This window comes from Octopus bimaculoides, chromosome 2 (genome assembly GCF_046866305.1).
Source record: "Octopus bimaculoides isolate indiv1 chromosome 2, ASM4686630v1, whole genome shotgun sequence".
In the NCBI taxonomy this organism is placed as follows: domain Eukaryota; kingdom Metazoa; phylum Mollusca; class Cephalopoda; order Octopoda; family Octopodidae; genus Octopus; species Octopus bimaculoides.
In genome coordinates this window covers 18482731-18495230 of record NC_142929.1, presented here as the reverse complement: position 1 = coordinate 18495230, position 12500 = coordinate 18482731, and the positions used below count along the sequence as shown (strand labels likewise).

General features: G+C 34.5%; 1 long non-coding RNA gene across 1 annotated transcript; it reads right to left on the bottom strand.

The window, feature by feature from the left end:
• Positions 1-3440: 3440 nt before the first annotated feature.
• Positions 3441-10942, bottom strand: LOC149136884 (uncharacterized). The gene is made up of 2 exons (XR_016237854.1): positions 9395-10942; positions 3441-3772 (listed from the first exon to the last, which is right to left on the bottom strand). It is a non-coding gene; the product is annotated as an uncharacterized LOC149136884 (long non-coding RNA).
• Positions 10943-12500: the final 1558 nt, after the last annotated feature.

The following is a 12500-nucleotide window of genomic DNA, read 5'->3' as shown; positions in this document are numbered from 1 at the left end:
ACGTTGGTAACAGATATAGGTTTGCACTACGTCCCGATCATTCAATGGTTTATGCAGATTTGTTGACGTCAAAATGCATAGACGTGTTCACCGCCTCCACAACTATTAATCAGCAGAACACCCACGATGTAAAACCATCTGTGGAAACAAAATTGCATCAGCACTCGACTGCTGTTCTGTATAACTGTGTAATTGAAAGCAATGCGAAGAGAAATTTTTACTCTGAAGGGCAAAATTCGTCTCCCGACCCATGGGCTGTACACACGAATTTAGAACCAACGTCCAAACCAACGGAAGACAAGGCTTAATACTCACACATAGACATAGAAACACACATGCAAACACACAAACAAGCAAAAGCCATACACAATTACAAACTAATCAGTAATTCATCAATTCGAGAGTTAAATTAATACAAACCCACATTGAAATGAGCGGCAATATATATATATATATATAGTATCGAATATTAAATCAGGAGTCATAGCAAGGGATCGATATAAAAAAGAGCAGAAGTAATATTTAACGAGAGAGTAAAGAGTAATTAGAGATAGATGTAAATTACGTACACATAAACTCACATACCAATATATATATATATATATATATATATATATATATATATATATATATATATATATATATATATATACATATATTATATATATATATATATATACATATACATATACATATATTATATATACATATATATATACATATATATATATACATATATATATACATATATATATACATATATATATATATATATATATATATATATATATATATATATATATATATACACGCAAATAAATGCACACATACATACAACAATAAACATACAAAGGTACGCATATTAATATTTAAATTATATATATTCATATATACGCACATACACTCACAATACACTTACATAAAAAAATGAAGACATTAAAATCTTTGCTACATTTTGTGGTGAGAGATGATACGAAATTAATAATACAAAAGCAATTTCAAATTTTCGTACAGTTCGATATAGGTCTACTATCTGTATACCCCTCATATGCTCTCTCCTTCTCTCTCTCTCTCTCTCTCTCTCTCTCTCTATATATATATATATATATATATATATATATATATATATATATATATATATATATGCCTGTGTGTGTGTTTGTGTATGTGATTGTAAGTGTGTGTGCATATATATATATATACATATACTTATGAAAATAAGGACTATACACGTTTTAATAAAAGTATTTTCTGTCTCTTCCTTTTCTTTTTTGTTTTTGCTATTACCAATATGGCAGTATTGTGTATAGATACATTTATATGCATTACATACGCCTTGAACATAATAATACAGTTATCTGCTTTTACACTTTTGGGAATATTTATAATTGTATCAATTAAAATGCTTGAACTGCTTTATTTTCAAAGAGTAGTTCAGGTTCAGATGGTGGGAGACACAGTCATTAAATTGTTGAAATACTTAATGTTTCTAGCCTTACTCTTTCTAAAGGGCCATTCGAGACCATGGCAACACAGCTCTGGTGAAGACAGTTCTGGAGATCAGGCAAATCTCATAGCGAATGAGAACCAATTATGAAAGGTATTGCGTCTAATACAATCGCAATGCATCTAAAAACTATAGCTTGCCCTACATGTGTCAACCAAAATCTTTTGTCATAACTTGGATAGATGGCTTCTTAGGAATGACTGTTGTTGCTACTTCACTTCCTGATCAAGAAAGATAAGCAGAAAATGGCGGCTAAACTTTTAATAGGAGTCAATTGCTCAGTGGTACAATGTCGTGACTTCTTATGAATCGTCATTCACAGTTTTTCAATTTCCCGACCAATTTATGTCTGGAAGCATAAAGATACCGCTATCTCTGAATTTGAGACTGCTAACATAAAACATTGAACTGTCTCTGTTACTACATGGGCAGCAGTATCAAGGAATCCTCTTAATCATTTTTGCTGCTGTACGTGTTAACGTCAACGGTTATGTATCTTCCTTGACCTTGTGCATTCTATGTGATGAATATTGTTTCCTCATTGTCGTGATGATAATCTTCATATTCACACAGCCAATGAAAATCTAAATTCGTAGGAATAGCTCAAAAGCGAAGTCGACTTATATATTGGCCGCGACAATCACTGGACCCAAATACAATCTATATACCCGAAGATTTAGGGGGCTTTTTGGAACAGCAAGCAGGGTTCGTCTTCTCTTTGGCATTGTCACTGAATGAGTTCCAGTGGTGACCATTTAAAGAATGAATGAAAATTCCCCGAACAACCAATCAGAAACTATACATCAGTTCCTCGACATATTAAATCTGTGACTGATGCTGAGGTTGAACCAATGTCTGTTAAATAAGACTTCCATTTAAGGTTCTTCCTTGATTGTCATATCCCTCGACATACGTTATATATATATATATATACATGCACGTATGTAAAAATATATTCTCTCTCTCTCTCTCTCTCTCTCTCACAAACACACGCACACACGTACACGCACGCACACACACACATACCCACATGCAACCACACAAACACAACCTTGATACTGTTGGGGGAATGAAATCTATTTCGTTGCCAATAAATATATATCGAAATATCTATGAGGGTAATTTTATTTATTTTGTTTCATCTATCATGAATTCCGCATACACACATTAAATGAAATGTCATCTGATTCCTAGTCTAATTTCCGAGCATCACATTCAACTGTCTATTCGCTTCAGTGAAATCATGGCGTTTAAACTATTTGTATTAGCACACAAAAAATAAGTGAAATACGAAACCATTGTGTGAAAAAAAATCATGGGAAATGGGGGGGGGGACGGAAGATATGAGTGATGGAAAAATAAGAAAAGAAATACGAAAGGGAAGGGAAGAAAAGTAAAGAAAACTATGTTATAAACAATCATCTGTAAGAGATAGAGATTGCCTTTATTTTAAGCATCGGTGAATCTCTACGCAAAGATCGATTGCTTCTGTCCAGCGAGGATAGCAACAATATTGATAAATTCAAAGGATTTGAATAAAATTAATGCTTCCAGCAGAAATGTGATCGAGATTATATAAGAACGTAGAGGAATAAGTCACTAATATAATTATATTTTATAAACACATTTCATCGTATATAAACACGTGCATATACATATGTATGTATATATAAATATATATATATATATATATATATATATATATATATATATATATATATATATATATATGTATGTGTATATATATATATATATATATATATATATATATATATATATATATATATATATATATATAATTTTATTCCTTTATTAGTTTCGGTCATGCAGCTGCGGTCATGCTGGAGCAGCACTGGGGATAATATATTTATAAGTATACATAAATATATATATATATATATTTATAAAAAAGAAGTTTGAAAACGCCAATATATAAAAAATGAATTTTAATTTAAAATTTTGTCAGAGATATTTTTAACATGTTTCGGTTCTTGTAAAAACGAACCTTATCAAAAATACATATTAAAAAAAAATGAAATTAAATGAAGAGTTCGTAATTGTTCCTTACTGGTGTTAATAGTTCACGTGGGGACAGTTTTTGTTGGTTGTAGTAGTAGTAGTGACCCTGTTGGTAATTGTAAATGGCAGTGACCTCTGTCCGTGTCCGTAGCAGTAGTTAATTGGTTGTAGTGGTAGGCGTGGAAGCAGCACAAGCAGCAGCAGCAGCAGAAGCAGCAGCAGAAGCAGCAGCAGAGGCAGCAGTAGCTGTAGTAGTGACCGAAATAGGAGCAGTAGTAGTAACCGTTATAACAGTAGCAGTAGTAACAGCAGAAGCAGCGGCAGCAGCAGTAGTAGTGATAGAAGTAGCAGTGATTGTTAGTAGTGACCTTAATAGTAGTAGTAGTAGTGACCGTAATAACTAATATATGATTTTAATGTTACTGGCTAAGGGTGTTTAAACTTGACCCGAATTTCCTAATAAAATGAAGCTCTTTGTTTTGACGTTGGGTGAAAGTTGCGTTGTAATTAAATTGGTAAAGTGGGAAGGTCGTAAACTTTGGATTTTTATTCGGTGTACATCTGTCAATGTGGTCGCTGACAGGTATTTTTCTGTATTCAGGATTCCTGATTTGGGATTTATGTAATGCCATCCTTTTTCGTAGGCTGTTTTTTGCATGGCCTATATATTGCCTCCTGCGCATGTTATTACATAAATAAAAAAGAGAAGCTGCACGTATAACACATAACTTAGAAGCAGCGCCACAGATGTATCAACACAACACACACGAGATTGAAACAGCCGACCTCACGCACTTCTCATGAGGAATTCCAGAAGAAGCTTCGTGAGACCACTCCTGAGACGCTTCAGAAAAAAGAAAAACCGTTGGAAAACAGTTTGTAGCAGAGACTCCAGCAAATAAGATCTGAAGAAGGAATTCTAATTCCGAAATATCATCGGACTATAGTTTACCAAGTTACAACAAGTATACAGTCCATTTTTTGTCCTATAGTGCATTGTTATACCTTCCTAAACTTTTTATTCTTTACAAACAATACACAATGCTTCAAGCGAACTACAATACTCTCCTACATATATATATATATATTTATATGTATGTATGTATGTATGTATGTATGTATCTATGTATGTATTACATACATATATTTAAGCATAATTAGTCAGAATATTGGATGATTATATATACTTTTATTTACATTCTATTTACATTTTTAGTGCTTTCTTCCGTTGTCGGATTTATTAAAAAGTGATTTAAAGTTAGATTTATTGGACTTCTTATACCAACCGGTTCATTTGATTTATCCCCCCCGCCCCTATGGCATAAAGCAGTGGTTCTCAATATCGGAGTCCATATCACGGCTAGGTCTCCATATAAGATTTTTGTGGGCCCATTCAAGTAAAACAATAACTTTGGAGATTCGTGGTAGTATTTAAGGCTCCATGAACAATTTTGCTTCGATATGTCTATATTCCAAGAAATAGCTAGGTTTCTGTTTGTCATGCTTTACTTATATCTTTTACTTAATATGTTCACGGCCACTGAAACACGTTCTGTTTGAGAATCCTATTGCAAATCTACATAAGTGATCATGTGAAAAACGATATAGGAATTTTGAAAGACATGACTATAAAACTGTTTTTTTTTAAATTGAATGGCTAAGGGGGTCCACTAGAAGAAAATAGTAATCAAAGGGTGTCTAAAGGTAAGAAATGATTGGAGAACACTGGAATTCGTGCAACGCGCCTATCCTCGTTTTTTTTTGTTCTTTTTTGTTGTTGTTGTTATAGACGCAATTTACCAATGTAATTACAAAAGAGTACTTCGTTGTGTCTTGTCCCATGTCTCTCCCTAACTCCATCATTTATCCTAATGATGTTCTTTCCCAAAGGTTTGAGGATCAGGCTTTAGATTTAGATTGCTTCTCTATTTGTTCTTTAAATGTTTCTGAGTTTATGGATTTGTGGTTAATGATGCACTTTGTAACTATGATAAACTGCAAGACGGTTCTTCAAAGAAACAGAATTTATCGTGCAAGACGTGATCCCAATCCGGCTCTTGATATTTACCATTGCCTTCATTGTGCCACCATATCACCTTGTTGTAGGACAGCAATGTTATTGCTGCTGTATATATCAAGGCAGTGGAAGCGCAATGGCCCAGTGGTTAGGGCAGCAGACACGCGGTCATAGGGTCGCAGTTTCGATTCCCAGACTGGGCATTGTGAGTGTTTATTGAGCGAAAACACTTAAAAGCTCCACGAGGCTACGGCAGGGGATGGTGGCGAACCCTGCTGTACTCTTTCAACACAACTTTCTCTCACTCTTACTTCCTATTTCTGTTGTGCCTGTAATTCAAAGAGTCAGCCTTGTCACACTGTGTCACGCTGAATATCCCCGAGAACTACGTTAAGGGTACACGTGTCTGTAGAGTGCTCAGCCACTTGCACGTTAATTTCACGAGCAGGCTGTTCCGTTGATCGGATCAACTGGAACCCTCGACGTCGTAAGCGACGGAGTGCCAACAACAACAACAATATATCAAGACATTTGTAGTCTCCTATGTCGTTTCTGGATAAACAGACATCAGTTTCACGCTATGTCATTGATTACTTACATTTCTAATTTAGAAGAATCTTGTTATGCCTGTTTTAAATTACCTCTCTTTAAATTCAATGTTTCCTTCTTGCTGCGGTTTATGTCTCCCATCAAGTTTCGAAAATTAAAATAATTTGGATATTCCCCTGGTAGCTATCATTTTGATATTCCCGAGGAAGCTCTCATTTGACCGCATTAGATCTCTAGAAGGTTGGCTACTTCCATATGACTGCAGTTTGCTATTACCACTAGTCTTGTTTATTCTGTGGTGATCTAGTGTGGGAGATGCGGGTTGACTACTACTACTACTACTACTACTACTACTACTACTACTACTACTACTACTACCACCACCACCACCACCACCACCACCACCACCACTACCACTACTAATACTACTACTACTACTGTCCAAATCGACGCTTTTATTTTGATTGGAAGTTGTGTTTTTGAAGCTATGCGTTAGTTTATGTTCAATGATAACTTTTGATTGTTCATTTAAACATTCTTCACTTCGGTGTAATTCTAGGAGTTTGATGTCTTGCAAAGTTTCTAGTGTTTACAAAAATACAAAGTATTTCTGCACAGATAGTAAGTATAACTGAAATAAGTCCAATATATGTTACGGGTATAATCATGATTAGGAGAAGACTGATGCGTTTAGTCATAACGATCCGGGTGTTTATTAATTTTCAGTTTATACTTACTCTTTTACTGTTTTACTTGAACGCATACGCCATAGAAACCGGAACACCGGGCCCATGAACCTGGCTAGGCTTTAAAAAGGGCGCATAAGTAAAAAATGCATATATATATATATATTAATAAATTATAGGGTAGCACAAAAATTTTAGAAATTTTATTTACCACCAGTGGTCTAGCGAGAGTAAAAAAACAGTCAATAGACTATGTATTATTCATTTAAAATGCAGAGATGCCTATAATAGGACATCTACTCGCTAGAAATAGCAGCAAAAGACTATATACCACAAAAATTAGGGATAATTTCGAAAGGAAATGAAAAATAAAAACTTTTACCAATCTATATTCTGTACCATGGTTTCAAGTCAATTTTAGTAAGAAAAAGATTATATATCTTACAAGGTCGGACTATCGTCAGCAGAAATGACCAGACAACATATGAAGCACGAGTCAAATAAGCAGCATGGTTCGTGTTCCTATGTCTAATGTTTCAAAATATACCGCGTATTTGCGGTTTACCTAATCGGCAGCAAATACAAAAATGCCGAAATTCCTTCAGAAAATCATCCAAAAAGAGTTTTATCATTATTAATAAATTATAGGGTAGCAAAAAAATTTTAGAAATTTCATTTACCACCAGTGGTCTAGCGAGAGTAAAAAAACAGTCAATAGACTATGTATTATTCATTTAAAATGCAGAGATGCCTATAATAGGACATCTACTCGCTAGAAATAGCAGCAAAAGACTATATACCACAAAAATTAGGGATAATTTCGAAAGGAAATGAAAAATAAAAATAAAAACTTTTACCAATCTATATTCTGTACCATGGTTTCAAGTCAATTTTAGTAAGATAAAGATTATATATCTTACAAGGTCGGACTATCGTCAGCAAATACGCGGTAAACCGCAAATACGCGGTAAACCGCAAATACGCGGTATATTTTGAAAAATTAGACATAGGAACACGAACCATGCTGCTTATTTGACTCGTGCTTCATATGTTGTCTGGTCACTTCTGCTGACGATAGTCCGACCTTGTAAGATATATAATCTTTATCTTACTAAAATTGACTTGAAACCATGGTACAGAATATAGATTGGTAAAAGTTTTTATTTTTCATTTCCTTTCGAAATTATCCCTAATTTTTGTGGTATATAGTCTTTTGCTGCTATTTCTAGCGAGTAGATGTCCTATTATAGGCATCTCTGCATTTTAAATGAAATATATATATATATATATATATATATATATATATATATATATATATATATTTATAACAATGAAAGCTATTAGGCACAAAACACACAGTAACACGCGCACATTTACTTACGTATGTTACGAATACAGCTGAGAGAGTTGATACTCTTAATCATGTAAATAGAAACCTTAGTTTATAGACGGTCGTATGTTGAACTATTTAAACATTCTGAATTGTTTGAGAATACGTATCATATATATGTAAATCTAAGCAGAGGTGTGCGCGTGTTTAGGCGTGCGCAAGTGTTGTCCATGTATGTTTACTTCTATACTTGTTATTGCGTTTTTGCTTTGGATTTAATTTCCATGTTTTCCAGGGGGTATAAACACATAATTCCAGATAGGTGTCTTCTTTTCACTAACCCATAGTGGAATGATTCGCTGATGTGCAAAAATGTATTTCATTTTCATTTTATCATTTATATTATCTTAAAATATAATAGATGGTACTTACTTGGCATTGCATGCAAATATGTTCTTTGTCTTCGCGTAATTGATTATAAAACTTAGGCAAAACTATTTTTTATGCTAGACATAGTGAAATTTTCCATTTACAAGAAGGATCACCATTATTTATGATTGTATAGAATCGATTGACGATATTTTGCCGTGTAATTTTTTTTTTTTTTTTTTTTTTTTTTGCAACTGGAGATATTCTATTATTCCGTAATTTTCTGTTTACACTTCTTCAGTATAGAAAATTCTTGTGAAAAAGATTATTTCTTTCTTACTAATCATATGAAAAAACTTTCGATATAAACCTCAAAACTTTATTTCACATTATTCCATTATGAATGGCTTAGTATACACACGATAATGGTCAACGAGTTATTTGGTAGTTCTACCAACATATATTTATTAAAATCAGGTTATACTAAAGTAATGTCTGCCAAACTCTTTTACCTTACGACACACTGGCCGAGGTGAATTAATTTTGCGGCACACAAAATAATAATCCCAACTGGATATACCTTATTAGTATGAATATATTCTTTTCTACTGTAGGCACAAGGCCCGAAATTTTGGGGGAGGGGCCCAGCCGACTAGATCGACCTCAGTACGCAACTGTTACCTAATTTATCGACCCCGAAAGGATAAAAGGCAAAGTTGATTTCGGCGGAATTTGAACTCAGAACGTAAAGACAGATGGAATACCTCTAAGCATTTCGACCAGCGTGCTAACGTTTCTGAAGCTCACCGTGTAGCTAATATAATGCAATAAGAATGTTTTTAGTGAGAAGGATGCAAATGATTTTGAGAGAAAATTTTGTCTAAATGCGGCTCTAAATTAGATAAACAAATACGTACCTCCTCATTTATCACCTGTAATTGTTCCCGTTTTTTGACTTCATTTCCATAAGTAGTACCTAATCGATGATATTTACTCCAAAATCAAAAACTCTGAAAGTTCTAGCACAGAAAATGTGGCTTGGTGCACAGCATCGTTTTTCGAGTCTATTAAAGTTTCTTCTTGTTCGTGCGAAAGGATTGATGACACACTCGTACATTTGATGATGAAGAGATGGAAAATACTTAGAAAATGATACAGCGGTGTTTTCTACTGTTTTCTGCACTTCTGACAAAATTTTTAATTCGTTTGTTCTCTACGCCTGCGAAACAATCAAGCTGCGAGTTTTTAATTCGCGTTATTCACATTTCTAACTTGTCGGTGAAAGTTTTTAATTTGCTTGTAATTGTAATATTTTCGTTCGCGCCTTGCAGACTCAAATTTAAAATGTTCAACTTCTCAAAAAGATCGTTGAGAAATGCTAATTCCAGTCACTAATTGTCATCGTTAAGAAATTCAAATCCAGAATTTTCAGCATCGAATAAACATATCATTTCAGTTTGCAAAGAGATAAATCGAGAGAGCACTTTTCCTTTCGAGAGTCATCGCATTTTTGTTTGAAGCAGTTAGCACTTAAAATCAGAACCCATAATTTCACACAGGGATGCAAAATGTTTGCACCGTAGGGAAAGCGATTTTATATAATTCACTACTTGAACAACATTGTCCATCGTCTTCAGGAGGCCATCAGGATAGATATACTGACACCAAAGCTTCGCTGTGAATCATGCAATGTACAATTTTAAATTGTGAATTGTTTTGTGTAAACGCCAATAGACGTTTGCCGCTGCTTCCCTCTCAATACGACATTTTGGTTTACCAGGTTAAAGACATCTCTTGTCGTTCTTTCTTCAATTCACAACAAAAAGAAAAAAAAGTGACTAATGATTTTACCACTTCTGATGATTCGCGGAAATGAAATTAGTTGAGCATTGTTGCTGATGTCTGTACTTTCATTGATTTGTTAGGCCCACAAGTTTCCGAGTTCATTTTTTGCTTCAGTGAAATGTTCGCGGAACTGATCATCAATGGCTCGCAAACTGTCTTGAATTTTACGTGAAATCGTGTGGACAGACAAAGGACTGGTCTTAATCTTAATGGTCTTCGTCACTAATCATTGTACTAACGATGATCTCCAAGGCTGGTAAAATAATGTTTTCGGCTTCAAAATGTGTTTTTTCTTCTTTGCCAAAAGCTGGGAAATCTTGTAACTAGCGATGTGAGCTTTCTCGGGAATTCAGTGAAATTTTTTCTTCAGTTTGTTTGATTGAATTTTTACATTATTTTTTAGCATCTCAAGAATTTCTTTTGGTTTGTCCATTTGTTGCAGATGGTTTGTTATTAAATGACGTTGAAGTTTACTGAAAACAATCGCTTAATTTGAGAATGTTATTAAACAAATCATACAAAAAGGAACCGAGCTGTCTTTCGCCGATAATATACAACCCATATTGCACGTAATTTTCTTTATATTTTCGTTTTGACAGGGTGGACTTTTTATTCTGGTGTTCGTCTTGTTAGCTATTACTCTCTTCCTTATATTGTTGAGGTCTCACTGAAAAATTTGTTCATGTTAAAATCTAAAGCTAAAAATCGATTAATATTAACATAAAATGATTTATGTAAATTATTAATAAATCAAAATTAAAAAAAACAAAGACTACTAAACAATTTACTGACAGACAATCCCGGTTTTAATGCAGAAATGTAATATATTCTTTTCTTCTCTAGGCACAAGGAAGAAAAGCAAAGTCGACCACGGAATAAGAAATGTAATATATTATTTTCTATTCTAGGAACAAGGCCCGGCATTTTAGGAGAAAGGGACCAGTCGATTAGATCGACTCCAGAACACAACTGGTACTTAATTTATCGACCCCGGAAGAATGAAAGGCAATGTCGACCTCAGCAGATTTGAAATCAGAACGTATAGATAGACGAAATACCGCTATGCATTTTGCCCGGCGTGCTAACGTTTCTTATTTCTTTATTGCCCACAAGGGGCTATAAACAGAGGGGATAAACAAGGACAGACTAACGAATTAAGTCGATTATATCGACCTCAGTGCGTAACTGGTACTTATTTAATCGACTTCGAAAGGATGAAAGACAAAGTCGACCGCGGCGGAATTTGAACTCAGAACGTAGCGGCAGACAAAATACCGCATTTCGCCCGGCGTGCAAACGTTTCTGCTAGCTCGCCGCCTTAAGAAATGTAATGTATTCTTTTCTTTTCTACTCTAGGCAAAAGGACTGAAATGTTTGCGGAGGGGGCCAATCTATTATATCAACTACAGTATGCAACTGGTACTTAATTTATCGATACCGAAAGGATGAATGGCAAATTCTACCTCATCAGAACAAATGTAATACATTGTAGCAAATCTGTTTTTCGTCGTGTAACGTAATTTATGTTTACCATATTTTACGATTTATATAATTAATATATATTTAAACACGAATGTTCATGGATCGTTGTTTCCCGAAAATACTTTTCGCGGCACTCCAGGAATCTCTCGTAGCACGCCACAGTGCGGCGGCTCACAGTGTGGCAGACACTGTGCTAAATTTTTGATGTGTAACGCTTTCTAAGCATCCATTACTTTCAGTTAGATGTATCTTTCAATCGCTGTTATTGTTTAGTAGCAAATGAAGTTTCGACCAAGCAGACCTATATTCGCAGATTTGACCCGTTTATATTGTCTGGTTTGTCCTTCATCTTCTCAGAGGAATACAGCGTAATTTGATGGATGTATCGCTGCTATAACTACTAGAAGTTGAAATCATAAATACATACGCATATACATGTACAGATACATATGAATATATGTCCATACACGCACACACATATACACACATATACACACGTACCTACGCACATATGTATGTACGGACGCATGCACAAACATGCGTATGAACAGACACATATATGCGTATGCAAACACACACGCACATTTATATGTGTGTGGAATTTTTTACCTGTGTAGTTAGATATACGATGGTTACTTGTGAGGGTAGAGCTCCACCTAGAATGTCATCTACAAGCAAACTTCCGCTAAAAAGGTG